Below are 12,854 nucleotides of genomic sequence, written 5' to 3' on the forward strand. Positions count from 1 at the left end.
GTAGACTGTGGTGAAACAGAATTGTTAAATTTAAACACAAAGTGGCTGTAACAATATCAATCTCACTTAATATGGTATAAATGTTGCAGTTAATTTTTAAATTCACCATGGTGAATTGTTTATCAAATTAGCTCAAATGTGTGTTTTTCTAACAATTCTATTTGACGTCAGCTAGATTTTTTTTTACACTGAAAGGAATATTTCAGAAACTGTAGGTTTTACATTCTATAGTTTTTTTAATGGTATCAATTTTATTAGTTTACCAATGAAATTAAAATATTTTTTTATTATGTCCTATACTTGTTATACCAATATAAACAGTGTATTATATAGAATGTAAAATGTTTCAGATAACAAAATGGAAACAAGTAGAACATCAGTCAGTAACTGACTAAGAATATTAGTGTAACGGTTTGGAATTACAGGATTACGTTCTTTTATTTTTGGGGCTTCTTATTAATTTGAGGTGTGTGCTTAAGATACATTTATAATTTACAGCAGTTTTGTTTTGCTTTTTCTAGGGATTTGAACATTAATCCACCTTTTTGTATGTTTTATTGTGAATTTCTAATTGGAAACACACACACACATATATATATATATATATATATATAAATATAAAACACTCAACAGTACTGTAGGTTGATGTCTGCCCACTGTCAGTGACCCAGAGTCAACAGTAACATGGTATTTCATATCAGCATCAAGCCAAAGAGCTGTGATTATTCATGTGTTTGTGGACTGTGTAGAGAACTCAGGACCGGTGCAAGGATTTTTGCCGCCCTAGGCAAAAAAAAATTTGCCGCCCCCTCCCCCCCCATATGTCCTGCCCACCATGTGACATCACAATGCCCCGCCCATATGCTCTGCCATATGGGCCAACGCCAGTCTTCACAAAGTGTCTTTTATCTGAAAAGACTGTTTACATTAAAAAGCCTACAGGCACAGGTTATAGACACCAGAACCACTACATTATGCTGTAGTGCTTCTGGTGACTATAGTATCCATTTAATGTGAGGTAAATTAGAAATTAGTGCCACTAATAATATATTGGATTGCCTACTTACCACCAGATGAGGACAAGAGGCTGATGATGGGCTCAGTCTGGCTCCACAGGTCTGGTGTAGAAGAGGCTCTCTGGAGACTGTTTTTAACAGTGCTCACAACAATTAACGAACAGGAAGCAGCTCCATTTTTCGGGCCCCTTACACAGCTCAAGGTCTGGGCCCCCAGAGCTTGACCGTGAGTATGCCTACAATGCCCACCCATAAATCCACCTACATGGCCCATCCATGAGTTGGGGATGTTTTATGTGTGCAATTTGTGTAAGGGATGTAGTGTGTTTATAGGGGATGCAGTGTGTGTTTGCATATAAGGAATGCATTGTATGTTTCTGTGTGTGTGTGTGTGTGTGTGTGTGTGTAAGGGGTGCAAAGTTTGTTTCTGTGTATGTAATGTAGTTTCTGTGTCTAAGAGAATGAGTGTTTGTGTGAACGTCAGGGATGCATTGTGTGTTTCGGGTGTGTCTGTATGGGAGTAGGAATGCATTGTATGTTTCTGTGTGTGTGTGTGTGTGTATGTGGGGGGGATGCATTGTGTATGTGTGTAGTGTAAAAGAGAGGGTTTGTGGGGTAGGATAGGGACTGAGAGGGGAGCAGCTCTTTCTTTCTTTATTTTTAAAATTCATAGTGCTCTCCCCTCCGGTCAATTATTGATTTCCCCTTCCCTTCTGTCCCTCCATGTTCTCCCTTGGCCCCCTGTCCCTCTGCAGTTCCCCCTTGGTGGTCTTCTCACTCCCACCTCCCCCCCCCCCTTAGTGGTCCTCCCTCTCCCAAACCCCTTAGTAGACCTTCCCCTACTCCCCCCCACCCCCTTAGTGGTAATCTCCCCTCCTCCCCTAGTGGTCCTTATACCCCCTCCCCCCTAGTGGTCCTTATCCCCCCCCCCACCTCCCTCCCTCCCACCATTAGTGGTCCTTATCCCCCTGCCTCCCTCCCACCATTAGTGGTCCTTATCCCCCTCCCTCCCTCCCACCCCTAGTGGTCCTTATCCCCCTCCCTCCCTCCCACCCCTAGTGGTCCTTATCCCCCTCCCTCCCTCCCACCCCTAGTGGACCTTATCCCCCTCCCTCCCTCCCACCCCTAGTGGACCTTATCCCCCTACCTCCCACCCCTAGTGGTCCTTTTCCCCCCCTCCCTCCCACCCCTAGTGGTCCTTTCCCCCCCCCTCCCTCCCACCCCTAGTGGTCCTTTTCCCCCCCTCCCTCCCACCCCTAGTGGTCCTTTTCCCCCCCTCCCTCCCACCCCTAGTGGTCCTTTTCCCCCCCTCCCTCCCACCCCTAGTGGTCCTTTTCCCCCCCTCCCTCCCACCCCTAGTGGTCCTTTTCCCCCCCTCCCTCCCACCCCTAGTGGTCCTTTTCCCCCCCTCCCTCCCACCCCTAGTGGTCCTTTTCCCCCCCTCCCTCCCTCCCACCCCTAGTGGTCCTTTTCCCCCCCTCCCTCCCTCCCACCCCTAGTGGTCCTTTTCCCCCCCTCCCTCCCTCCCACCCCTAGTGGTCCTTTTCCCCCCCTCCCTCCCTCCCACCCCTAGTGGTCCTTTTCCCCCCCTCCCTCCCTCCCACCCCTAGTGGTCCTTTTCCCCCCCTCCCTCCCTCCCACCCCTAGTGGTCCTTTCCCCCCCCTCCCTCCCTCCCACCCCTAGTGGACCTTATCCCCCTACCTCCCACCCCTAGTGGTCCTTTTCCCCCCCTCCCTCCCACCCCTAGTGGTCCTTTCCCCCCCTCCCTCCCACCCCTAGTGGTCCTTTTCCCCCCCTCCCTCCCACCCCTAGTGGTCCTTTTCCCCCCCTCCCTCCCACCCCTAGTGGTCCTTTTCCCCCCCTCCCTCCCACCCCTAGTGGTCCTTTTCCCCCCCTCCCTCCCACCCCTAGTGGTCCTTTCCCCCCCCTCCCTCCCACCCCTAGTGGTCCTTTTCCCCCCCTCCCTCCCACCCCTAGTGGTCCTTTTCCCCCCCTCCCTCCCACCCCTAGTGGTCCTTTTCCCCCCCTCCCTCCCACCCCTAGTGGTCCTTTTCCCCCCCTCCCTCCCACCCCTAGTGGTCCTTTCCCCCCCCTCCCTCCCACCCCTAGTGGTCCTTTCCCCCCCCCCTCCCTCCCACCCCTAGTGGTCCTTTTCCCCCCCCCCTCCCTCCCACCCCTAGTGGTCCTTTCCCCCCCCCCTCCCTCCCACCCCTAGTGGTCCTTTCCCCCCCCCCCCCTCCCTGCCAACGCTGTGATGGTAGTCACATAAAGTAAATTACATATAAGCACAGTGTGGATAATGATGCTTGTGCCTTTGAATGATTTACACAAAATAAAGAATGAGGTGTAATAATTGTCACACAATGTATGAATCTTGAATAGTGAAGCGTGGAAGCATTCTACCTTTGCACAGTATAGGGTAAATTAACCCTAGTGGTGCCTATTATTAGTTCTATTATGTGAAAGATGTAATGAGCCGAAGGAGCAGCATTAAAGAGGAATACCACACATTCTTGCCTCTTTTAATCCAGACAATAGTCTGACACTAGTTTGTTTAAGATTGAGTAATTACATAATCTATCTGGTCCTTTCTCCCCTCCCCCCTCCCACCCCTAGTGGTCCTTACCCTCCCCTCCTGCCCATGTAGCGTGGCCGGGCGGCGCGGAACGCGGGACAGGAACCTTTGTTTCCTGTACCCGGCCGCCGGCGGACTGAAGGGAAGCGCTCACTGAGTGAGCACTTCCTGTCATTCCGCTGGCGGCCGGGTACAGGAAACAAAGGTTCCTGTCCCGCGTTCCGCGCCGCCCGGCCACGCTACATGGAGAGACCGGCAGGAGGGAGTGCTCTGCGCTTCCCTCCTGCCGGTCACTCAAACCCGTCCGCCCTCCATGCTGCGCCGCCTGAGGCTTGCAAGAGCGCTCAGGCGGCGCAGCATGAGGAGCGACACCGGGTGCAGGGATCCGGCGCCCCCTGGTAAGTTGCGCCGTAGGCGGCTGCCTAGGTCGCCTTACAGGTGGCGCCGGCCCTGAGAGAACTTGATTAACCCCTTAAGGACCGGACTTTTTTGCGATGTTGTACATTTGCGACCAGGCATCTTTTTTACACTTTTGTGGTGTTTGTGTTTAGCTGTAATTTTCCGCTCTCTCATTTACTGTTCCCATACAAATTATAGATTGTTTTTTTCAGGACAAAAGGGGCTTTCTTTACATACCCTTATTTATATAATCTCATGTAATTTAATTTTAAAAAAAATGAAAAAATATGATGAAAAATTGAAAAAAACACACATTTTTTTTAATTTTATGTGAAAAATCTTTTACTCATCTACAAAAGCGAATGAAAAAAACTGCTAAATAGATTCAAAATGTTGTCCTGAGTTCAAAAATACCCAGTGTTTACATGCTTTTTGCTATTTTTTTGCATGTTATAGGGCTATAAGTACAAGTAGGATATTGCGGTTTCAAAACATACATTTTTAAAATGTATCAATAGTGACATTGTAACACTATTATCTGTCATAAATTGCTAAATAACACCCCACATGTACATATTTTTTTAAAAGTAGACAACCCAGGGTATTCAATATGGGGTATGTCCAGACTTTTTTAGTAGCCACTTAGTCGCAAACACTGGCCAAAGTTAGCGTTCATATTTGTTTGTGTGTGAAAAAAGTAAAAAACTAAATTGAACGCTAATTTTGGCCAGTGTTTGTGACTAAGTGGTTACTAAAAAAGACTGGACATACCCCATTTGCAATACCTTGGGTTGTCTATTATTGCAAATGGTATGCCATCATGGGGGTAATTCTCATTCCTGGGCTACCATACGCCCTCAAAGGCAACGTAACCAACCTGGCCATTTTCAATGTAAAAATATTTGACCCTGTAACTTTCAAAAACGCTATAAAACCTGTACATGGGGGGTCATGTTCTACTCAGGAGACTTTGCTGAATACAAATATTAGTGTTTCAAAACTGGAAAATGTATCACAACAATTATATCATCAGTAAAAGTGCTGTTTGTGTGTGAAAAATGCAAAAAAAGTCACTTTCACTGACAATATCATCGCTGTGATATGTTTTACTGTTTTGAATCACTAATATTTGTGTTCAGCGAAGTCTCCCGAGTAAAACAGTACCCCACATGTACAGGTTTTAGGGTGTTGTAGAACGTTACAGGGTAAAATACAGTGATAGCAAATTAAATTCTCTGGACTTTCGGCCTGGGTTGGCAGGCAGGTCCCTTAAATTGCAATCAATAAAATAACTTAATTATGTAAAAATATTACATAAATACGCACGTAGAATTTAAATATATATGCATATTTATATATTTGAAGTCTACGTGTATATTTATATAATTATTTATGTAATTTTGTATATGGACATAAGAATAGTTCGCATTCTTTTTATTTATTTATATATACATAGGTATATATACAATTTCATTCTAAGTGTATTTTGATATAAATATATATATTAATATCAAAATACAGTTAGAATAAAATTTCGGATAGATATATAATTTTTTTTTAATTTTTATTATTATTTTTACTTTTTTTAATTTAAATTATTTATTATTCGTATTTTATAATATATATATATATATACAATATATATAGTTATTATATATATATTATATATATATACACGTGTGTAAATTAATTATAAGTGTATTTTTATATTAATATATGTACATATTAATATAAAAATACACTTAGCATGACATTATATATATGATATATAGACATTTTTTTTATTAACTTTCACTTAAATTTTTTTTTGATTTTACAGTTGCAGGGAGACTGCCTGTCAGCACAGACAGTCCCCCTGCAGGCAGAGACTAGGACACCTATTGTGACCATGTGGTCGCCCTCTTGGGCGATCACATGGCCACAGGGGTCCTAAACCGCCATGGGGAGACTGTCTGGGCTGCAGGCAGTCTCCCCACACCGGGAGCACCGCCGATCGCCGGGGGAACGACGGCGATCGGGTAAGTACATTGGACGGTTAGGACGGTTCAGGACCGTCACCGGTCGGCAACGCAAAAATGCCGATGACGGTCCTGAACCGTCCTCCGTCCTTAAGGGGTTAAAAACAATAAGGATCCACTCTCATCTTGTAGACCTCGGTGCACTGTACCTGGGGCTGGCAAACCCCTATTCCATATAGTAAAGACAATGTAGTCCAGGCACTCAGGGTATTTTTAAAACAGCAGTTTTAGTGGAGAAACACAGCAACGTTTCGATCCACAGTCAGATCTTTGTCAAGCTTGACAAAGATCCGAGTGTGGATCGAAAAGTTGCGGTGTCGTGTTTCTCAAATAAAACTGCTGTTTGAAAAAGACCTGGACTACATTGTCTTCACTGTGTAGAGAACTTGGTAGACTAGCATATACAGTCTATGTTTATGTGAAAATGTGTTTAATACCTTTATTAAATACATTTTTAAGCTATAGCATTTTATTTCAAGTTTAAGTTTCTTCTTTTTTTGGCCACACTTGCAAAGTGTGTTTGTTGATAGATGGCACGCTGATGCACAGAACCAAATCAGGATCATGTAGTGGAAGAATATTCCTGCAAAGTATGGTTGCCAGGACCACACACGGATTCTACGTGCTGATGGACAGTATATGAAACGGATTCTACGTGCTGATGGACAGTATATGAAAAGTGCTGTTTTACAATATGTATATGTTGCTTGAGTCCAATCAATTATGTAATCAAAGCAATGTGCTGTGATCTCATCTGCATTAATTACTTTACTTCTTTCCTGATGCATACTGCAGGTCAGTACTTTTCATGCACTGCCTGGTACCTTGAAGATGTGTCCAGTTAAATTTGGTAAATTGGGCTACTCTCTGAGAGAGATTTCATCCAGAAATGCTCAGGTTTTTTTTCCACCCATTTCAATCTAATGTGTATTTGTAGAAGGACAAATCTACAGGTAGAAATGTTCATGGATTTTGTATAGAAAAATGAAAATGCATAAAGATGCAGGCATTCCTTCAAGCTAGGAACAATCCACTTTTTTTTTTTTTAATTCTTTATTTTTGTTAGTGCATAAACATGTAACAGTCGCGTGTGAGGTACCCCAAAGGCAATCCTCCAGCGTTTTAAATTTATAGATTACATTGGGGTAAATGAGAAACATGCACATTTTTGGTGTTATTAAGAGAAGGTTAATACAATATGTTGCATACAAGTTTGGTCATTTATGTCTTGTCATTTAGGTCTGTAAAATTTTAACAACAACAGTGAGGAGTGCGTTAGATCGTGCTTAACCTGTCCTGTCGAATAGGTTGGCAGAATTTTTACATCAATTGTGAAGCTTTAATGCAAATGAGCTGAACTAGAAGTGCGTTAGAACATGCTTTTATGTCACAGTGCTTATGAGACAGGGTCATCAGCTTAACGTTTGTGTTGTAGGTCGCACGTACAGCATTATGGAAAGTTAATTAAGACATTCCCAGTGGGTTGCAGGTCGCTGATAGCGCATCACACAAGGTAGCCAGCCCAAGGCCTAAGTACTCCTATTTAATAAGGTGACTTGTGCCTTGGGGGCAAACCAGTGGTTTTGTAAAAGACGTTAAGCTATCACAAGTGATGATAAACTAGGATTAAGGACATGGGTAGGCAATATAAGCACCAAGCTTGGTTCAGTGTCTAGGTATTAGATGAGCCAAGTGTAGCTTCTCTCCCCAGGGTCTGCTCCTAAGGAGTGTACCCCAGCCAGACTCACATGTCTGTCTTATAATGATAATTAGTGAGTGGTGAGAGACTAGTGAGATAACAGGAATTAAGCACTAAAGATAAGAGTAACAAGCTTATGTTAATCTTCTCGTAGGGTAAGTAGACTGCTACTGGGTAAGTGACAGGTACCATAACAGATGCTAAACGAACAGAAAAATAAAAGATTAAGTTCCCTGGCGGCCACCCCTAGAGCAAGTATATAACAAACATATATAAACATAAACAGAACGAGTGGGGGTCCCTACGGCAATGGTGCTGATGTGGTATATTAACATACAACAGGTACATTACCAAGAGACCTAGCTGGGCTCAGAGTGCAATCAAAACTGGTGGCATCCAGGGGTAGTAAGGCAGTTCGTTCGCACCTAGCCGAATAAGGCTGATGGATCCCCCTGGTGCACCCTTTTTACAGTCCACAGTCACCCTATACCTTGTATCGGTAGGGCACAGTCCCTGTCCGCACTGGGGCATGCCAAGCTTTGGGGTCCAGATGCTAGGCAGTGCAGTTTGGCGACCAGAGTTTGGTCTCTCTGCAGCTTGTCAGGCGTGGGCTTGATCCATGGCGGCTTCCGCCACTGTACCTCCGCTTGTGGGTCTTTGCCGGGTCGGCTTGTGGAAGAGCCTCGCTTTCCGCGGTGGCCCATGGATCGGGTATGCGCTCGGTCCTTTCGAGATTTCCGTCCGGTCGTTAGTCTGCTGTTCCGATTGGATATGTGAGCCCGCTGTTTAGCGTGTGGGGTTGGTCGGTGTCTCAAGCTCTCCTGGTGCCGAGGTCGACTCGCGGCGGCCATTTTATGCGCTCCACGTGGGTGCTGTATTGAGCGGGTGCCTTGTTTAAGTGTGGCGCTCTGCTGCATGCGCCGCTCCAGCTCATCCCAGAACGCCTGGAAAATTGCATCCAGCTTTGCAGCGTATGCAGTGTGTTCTGGGCTTGAGATCCCTGTGATCGCCCTGGGTTTTGTGGGTGCTACTGCGGCAGCAGTTTCAGGGGTGTCTCGGGTCCGTTTGGTTACATGCTGAGTTGTGGGTATAGTCGTCCCCAGCGAGGACCGGGATAACCCCCGCCGGTCCAGGGGGGGGGGGGCAGCAGGGCTATAGTGGGCTCTCGGGTATGAGCGTGTCCCGCGCCAGGGGATCGGCCACCTCCCCCAGGCTCTAGGCTCCGCTCCGCAGTAGGCCGCATGGCCGGTTGCAGTAGTCGCTTGGTGTACCGGGTCAGGAGAGGTATCTCCCTGATGCCCGCTTGATTCCGCTTCAGTTTCTGAGCCTCCCGGGCTGTTGGAGCCAGTATCTCGTTCTAAAGTAGCGTGTTTGCGCCCGTTAGACCAGGAGCTCTCAGAAACCTCGACCGGCCATCTTGGCTGTCAGGCCCTGCCCCCTCGGAACAATCCACTTTTGATACTCCAATCCCCCATCTCAAGTTACGCTATAGCCAAATGTTAGCCTAGATCTGAACTCATGGTCTTCGCAGAGCCAGAAGGACAAGGTTAGCTTCTTTTTAGATTTGGAACTAGCAGGAATATACGGCCATTGATCCTCCCAGACACCTCATGGTCTCAATTGCTGATTTGTCGAGAACTCCTGAGGAAATCGTCAGATTTCAGTTTGGCGTGGAGTAACCTATGCTGTAAAACTGTAAGCACTGCTTAAATCAACATCCATACCTAATGCCATGGTTAACTTGATCCAGCTAAATCAAAGTTATCCCTTCCTACCCACAGCATCCAGATTGCCTTTTTCTCATATTTCTCTTCACCGATCAGTATACAGGGTGTAATGTTGATGTACAGTATGACACTTTATTTTCACATGCTTTGAGAATTTCCTTGGGTCAAGTCCTGGGTGGAAAAGTGTGGGAACTCCCCCAAGATTTTCACCATCCACCTTTAAAAAAAAAAAAATGAACGTACATGCATAGACACACACGAATACAGTTATACAGACATACATGCACCCACTCATACAGTCATACAGACACAAATAGTTATACACACACATACTCTGTCATACAGACACACATGCACCCACTTACACAGACACACACAGTCAGACAGTCATAAAGACACATTCTCATACAGCGACACACATGCACTCATACATACTGACAAAGTCATAGAGACACAAAGTTTGCAGCTGCAGCAATAGCCCAAATGCATTCAGTGTCCAGAAAAAAAATTGGTGCTTACACATCCGGATCCTATACAAAGTGCCTCCAACAGGATGCACATTCACAAATTATATTTTGGATAAACTATTAAAATTATTTTTTAAAATCTTAAAATATAATTACACACACAATATATTAAAAAAAATATCAAATTATGATTATGTTTTCAAAAATGTGAAATCATTTGAAAAGATTATTTAAAAAATATTACATTGAGGCCAAAATGATCAACAAACATAAAAAAAAAAAAAAAATCCTGTCAGAGACAGCGTAGATATTGTAAATGGGAGAGAGACAGTGTTTGCGATCTTTTAGCAACCCTCACCCATGAAGCCCCATGTAGCACATCCAAAATAGTCACAGATTTGGGCTCTCCTCTATAGAATATAGCATAAAATTAAGTTAAGAGTAAAAACAGGGCGTGGCTTGGACGTCGACCAGGATGGAAGCTTAAGCTGTGAGCTCTGCTCCACCGGTCCTTACAAAGCCCTAATAATCCTCGACTATTAGCCCTAATGGGACGGAATTGAAGGGGTGAACCTACCAGGACCCCCAGGGGTTCCCAAACACACCAGTCGCTGGGTCCGATGGATGAATTTCTGCAAACACCAGCAGACACACGCGACGAGGCCGGAGGCCCCAAGATGGCGCTCACTTCCTCCGCACCTGGAGCTCCCTCTACCTCTACATTAGATGGTATCGGGGAAGAAATCCGCACTATAGCGGCCTCCATGGCCACGAAGGCAGACCTCCTGGTACTCACCACCACTATCCAGGATGCCCTGCGAGCTGAAATGTCCGGAATCCGGACGGAGGTGGAAGCGCAGGGTAACCGCGTCCAAGAGCTAGAACGCTCCCATGAGGCCCAAACTGCCAGACTAGCGTCAACTGACACGGCCGTAGCTCGACAGGGTGACTTGCTCCTGCAGCTTAGAAGGACGGTCGAAGTCCTCGACAACCGCGGGCACCGATGCAACATCCGGGTACGCGGCATGCCGGAGACAGAGGGCGAGGAAGACATCGAAACCACATTAACGGCCCTTTTCTGCCTGATCATGCCTGGTGACACCCCGCTGGAAAATCAGGCACGATAGAACACACAGGGCACTTAGACCTCGCTCACTAGAGGAAGGCCCGAGAGATATATGTTGCTTGCACTCATTTGCCATGAAAGCTGCCATCATGAAGGCGGCCAGATCCCAGCCCACATGGAATATCGAGGGGCGCATATATCATTATTTAATTACCTATCTCCGGTTACATTGGAGGCCAGAAGAGCATTGCGACCCATCACATCGCTCCTTAGGGACCACAACGTTCCGTACAAATGGGGCTTCCCATTCGCCCTATCGGCAAGGCACCAGAACGGGTGGGTATCGATCCGCTGGCCGGAAGAGGTCCCCAGGTTCCTGGAGCAACTGGGACTACCATCCGTACAAGTACCAGATTGGATCCTGGGACCGCTAGATGCTGGCCAGAGGCCACAGCGCGCGCCCCGTCGACGCAGGGGAAGGTCGCCGCCGGGACCACCACGTCGCCACCGCGATGCACGAGGTGGCCAGGAATAGCAACCGCCACTCCGACACTGCTGATCCGCCAAACAGGTACTACCCTACTTAACACTGGGAGGCCCCCTGAACTTAGCGCTGTATCGCTGATTTGATTGGGCCGAGTGACCTCACTGAGACGCTTATACCTGCCTTGATATCCACAGTAGCCTGGACAGGGATGGGTGACGGATACATGGACCTTGGGGAGGTTACAAGGGAACCCACAGCACCATTTCCACACTACCAGGGCCGCACGGAGGAACAATGCATCCGCAATGGGAGCATACATGACAAGGGGACTACTCGGATCGACTTCCCTCCCTTGCAGAGATAACAGTGGCAATTACGTGTCTCTCCTTGTTTTTAGAGCTACCAACCAGAAAAGTGCTTTGGGTTTCCCGGACGGGACCTTGGGGTGGTGCTGAAAAGGGGGGCAATGGAAATAATTTATCCCTATGAGGGAACGATCATGGCTGACCCCTCATGTTTACATACGCACCAAAGCCATGGGAAGGGACTTTTCCAACAGCGTATGCGAGACCCGAACTGTACATTGCCCTAGGAAACTAGGTTCCGAGACTATCCTCATCTTGAGACATAAGAAACGAGTAGGGATGCTAACATAGGGACTTCAGAGAGTTTCCCAACACCCAAGGGACCCATAGAGGTGGTAAATGCGACTCGCCCATACCCGGACCAAGATATAGCGAGTAGATAAGGGGACAGGGACAGGACGGCTGATCTTATTCATTAGGCCCAAGCAGATTACCCACACAGTCATGAGTTTGTACATCCCGAAGGGTAGGGTAGGTTGGAGGTACAATTGTTGCTTAGGGTCTGCACTGGAAGGGGAAATGGGGAAGACATGCTGGCGGGAGACGCACGTGGGATTGGCGGAAATGTATTATTGCTGGTTGTTATCAATATTGTCTATGTTTATGCCTATAACATACAGTTTGTTATAATAATGTTCAACCTCATGCACACTTGCTCCTCCCACGTTTAAACACACTTGGGCTAGGACCTGGTTGGAGCGGGACAGACCGACACCTGACCTATTCACGCCACATCCACTATACCAATCCTGGATTAGACCCCGACCACAGCTCTATACTTTCACTTGTGCAAGACTCTCAGCGGAGCCACAGGCTTGTTCACGCACTGATCTGGTTATCGGGGTGACACCTGGCCACTCCTGCTGTGACACAAGTGACCCTCCTTCTTCAGGAGTCTCTGGGGTGATAACCTCCTTTCACTCCACTGGGGTCGACACCCAGAGGGGAGGCCCGCCCGGCCCACCCTTATTTTACCTACCGTAATTGAAACAATTACAGTACCTACCTCACACACACACACACACCTCACCTAC

At 46.7% G+C, this 12,854-nt stretch overlaps 1 protein-coding gene across 1 annotated transcript in view; it reads left to right on the forward strand.

Annotated features, from left to right (window-relative positions):
• Positions 1-12,854, forward strand: part of LOC134578280 (5-hydroxytryptamine receptor 3A-like) — a 69,831-nt gene that overhangs the window by 374 nt on the left and 56,603 nt on the right. The window lies entirely within an intron of this gene.

Source organism: Pelobates fuscus, chromosome 12 (genome assembly GCF_036172605.1).
Source record: "Pelobates fuscus isolate aPelFus1 chromosome 12, aPelFus1.pri, whole genome shotgun sequence".
Classification (NCBI taxonomy): Eukaryota; Metazoa; Chordata; class Amphibia; order Anura; family Pelobatidae; genus Pelobates; species Pelobates fuscus.